At 42.3% G+C, this 3,423-nt stretch overlaps 1 non-coding gene across 1 annotated transcript; it reads right to left on the bottom strand.

Annotated features, from left to right (window-relative positions):
* Positions 1–359: 359 nt before the first annotated feature.
* Positions 360–467, bottom strand: LOC145065179 (small nucleolar RNA R71). The gene has a single exon (XR_013688326.1). It is a non-coding gene; the product is annotated as a small nucleolar RNA R71 (small nucleolar RNA).
* Between the last annotated feature and the right edge of the window lie 2,956 nt (positions 468–3,423).

Here is a 3,423-nt window from a genome sequence, read left to right as displayed (position 1 = left end):
TGGGAGAATGGAAGAATAGAACACATGATGATACCGGTCCGGGACTTGTGCAACCCACAATTCCCGCAACTGCCACCTTTGAGCTTAAAGGACAAATAATTGCTCAATTAAAGGAGACCCCCTTCTACGGTAAAGATCATGAAGATGCCTATAAACACTTGGAGGAGGTCAACGATGTAGCTGATTATTTTAATGTTCCAAATGTTCCCCGCGAGACCTAACTTCTTCGTATGGTTCCCGTCACGTTCAAAGGTGTTGCAAAGGATTGGCTCAAGTCACTCCCTCCCGGATCCATAACTACATGGGCTAAGTTGAAAAAAGAATTTATTGACCAGTTTTGCCCACCTTCGAAGATAGCCAAGTTGAAGAAAGCTATTTCCAACTTTGAACAACAAGCTGGAGAGTCCCTTTATAAGGCATGGGAGAGATACAAGGGCCTACTAAGGAAACTGCCCACATCATGATCGAAACAGTCAACAAGAAGTCTCCATTTTCTATGATGGAGTCAATGTAACAACTAGGCAGCTCCTTGACTCGCGAGGACCCCTCACAAAGAAGGCACCCCATGTGATTAAAGAACTAATTGAAGAATTCTCTAAACACTCTAGAGAATATCAAAATCCAAGGCATGAAGTAAGTCGGGGGGTGGTAAACACTGTTAACGATAGCATGGAGGCAATGATGGCTAAACTAGAAAGTTTAGATCGAAGAATGACTAAGATGGACCAATCCATCCACGCTATCCGGGTAGGATGTGAGAATTGTAGAGGACCTCACCTCACTAAGGATTGTGATTTGGACGAAAATGGGAACCGGAAAGCACAAGTTTGCTATTCAAGTGGTGATAGATTTGATGATAATTGGCGAAAACCCAAGATGGAATGGCTCCCGTATGATGGATTGGTAATCCTTCAACTTGGTGTGCTGGGAGAACTTCGACGAACTCAAGTGCAGGAGAATTGTTCAGATTTCCGGAAGCCGAATTAGGTGTGAAACTTGGATGGGTTTCACATTCCCATTAGGAGGGAAGACGACTTTGGTTGCCATCCGGATTGAAGACTGCATGAGTTGGGAGTTTAGTAAACTTCCAATAGTTGGTCCGCGCCTTTTTAGTGATGAATAATAGGTTTTGATGGAACTAGGTTGGGGGTTCCAAGTATGAGTCGAGCCCTATTTTGGGCACGTAGCATGGTCCATGTTCGACGCAAGGTGAGTATCGTTGGTCTGTTCAATGAGCGGTAAGATCATGGGCAGTGGCCATGGCAGGATAAGAGTGTTGGAAAACTGTGGGGTGGCTCGTAGTATTCACTAGGTTGGCAGATAGTGTGGGAGTGTTATAAGAATGTGGGGTGGCCCGTAGCATTCACCGGTTCCTGTGCAGCGGTGAGGGTGTGGAAAATCCATGATTGGTAATGGATTTCTTCATATGCTTTAGACGAGGATCGGTCAGTTCGTAAGACTGTGGGAAGGCCCCATCATGCATGGAATTAGGAAAGGGGTGGGTCGTTGGAGGCCAGTTGTGATATACGACTATAGTTGGTCATGTAGCATTCACTTTTAGCATCGAATTTGGTGGCATCAGGTTTGTTGTACTGTTATGAACGATTGGAGCCATAATTGGTGAAATAACTTGGGAAATTATCGCCAGATGAGGCTTTCATTCAGAAGTTGCATGGGGTGATTGTGTGTGTCTTTTGACTAAGCAACCGGGAAAAAATCTGGTGTTTCAGTTAGTTGGCGGGCAAGTTGGGACTAGGCAGGTCTCGGTTTCTTTTGGAAACTAGCTAGGGGCATTGAGATAAGTCATGGCAATATTATGATTTGGGACTCGTGTGTGGAGTCGCTTGTTATTCGGAGTATGTGCTAAGTAACTTGCAACTTGGAATAAATAATCTCAGAGTAAACGATTTGACCCTCTTGCGCAACTCTCGTCTGAGTCTAACCATTACAGGGATGAGTCCTCTACTCAAAGGATTATGTGAGCCTTTTTCCAAGTATAAGTGTTCTGACTTTGTATACTCAAGGTTGTGATTTTGTCCCTCCGGTTGTAAGGCATGTAAAGTATTGTAAGTATTAATTTCGAGGACGAAGTCAAATTTAAGTGGGCGAGAGTTGTAGCACTCGGGTTCGAATCGCTTCATTATTCAGGGCTTTGGCTCGATCATTAGTTATCAGAAGGCTTAGGTCCTTATGGAAGAAATGATTTGGCCCTTTTTGGATGTAGGTGTTATAGTCTAAGTGTTCTGAGTGTTTGATGGTGTTTTGGAGCCCAATGATATAATCATAATTTGATAACTCAATCCCATATGAATTTTGGGTTTGTTCGGGAAGTTTTAGTGCTAAGGTGAGTTGTTAGAAGTGTAGGGCTTCTCGTCAAGTTTTCATGGATATAAAGTTCGTCGAAAATGGACTTAGAACGAAGGATTTAGGGCTAAATGAAGTTGTAGGGTTTTGGAGGGCCATCTAGCACGCGGGGGTACTAGATGTGTACGTGGAGCATACCGAGTAAGTTGATCACGGGCGGTCCATGAGTACGTCGAACATACTAAGGGGTACATGGGGTGTACTCCCTTCAACACCAAACCCTAATTTTGGGGATTTACCCCAATATAAGCAACATTATATCATTCCTCTGTACATTTTAGGTCAGCCACCATCCCCTTTAGCATACATTAAAACCTTAGAGTTCCTTGAGTGAGTTTTGGAGCTAGGAAGAGTGTTTATGGTGGTTTGTGTGAGAGAAGAAGAAAGTTGAAGAGTCATTTCATGGAAAGAGCTTAGATGTAACAACCCAATTTTCATAAAAATTTTAAACTTTTATTTACATAACATCAACCATAGTAAATATAAAAATCCAAATACTTATCCATGTTATTTTGAAAAATCATAGTACAAAAAACTAAATGATAAAACATCGGATAATGCATGCGTTCTCATCAAGCCGGGCCCTTGCCCTTATCAATAGAAGTACCTGAAATATATTAATAAACTGTAAGCATAAGCTTAGTGAGGTTCCCTATCACACACAACATATAATCACATATTGTCATGCTCATACACATACATAAAATTTACCATGGACTCCTTCCATGTTCTTCAATGGAATGCCATGGGCTACCCCATGGTCATATATCCTCATGCCATCAGCCCCCACATGGTCTTGACAAGTGCCATGGACTCCCCTCATGGTCTTTACATAAACCCATACATAAATCAAATAACATACCATATCCCATTCAATACAAACATATCACATAAATTAATGGGCTGGCCTTGGTGCCTTCAACCCATGAGTGTCGTGAGAAGAATCACCTCAAACAATGACAGTAGTTGAATAGTCCTTGGCTCCGAGTATCTACTATACTGAATACCTAAACCTAAACAGCTCCTTAGATTCAACTCAATACTTCAAACCCTAAGAGT

This window comes from Lactuca serriola, chromosome 7, assembly GCF_051521515.1.
Source record: "Lactuca serriola cultivar US96UC23 chromosome 7, Lser_US96UC23_V15, whole genome shotgun sequence".
NCBI classification, from domain to species: domain Eukaryota; kingdom Viridiplantae; phylum Streptophyta; class Magnoliopsida; order Asterales; family Asteraceae; genus Lactuca; species Lactuca serriola.
The sequence above is the reverse complement of the archived record's forward strand: the minus strand, read 5'-3'. Positions and strand labels throughout refer to the sequence as shown.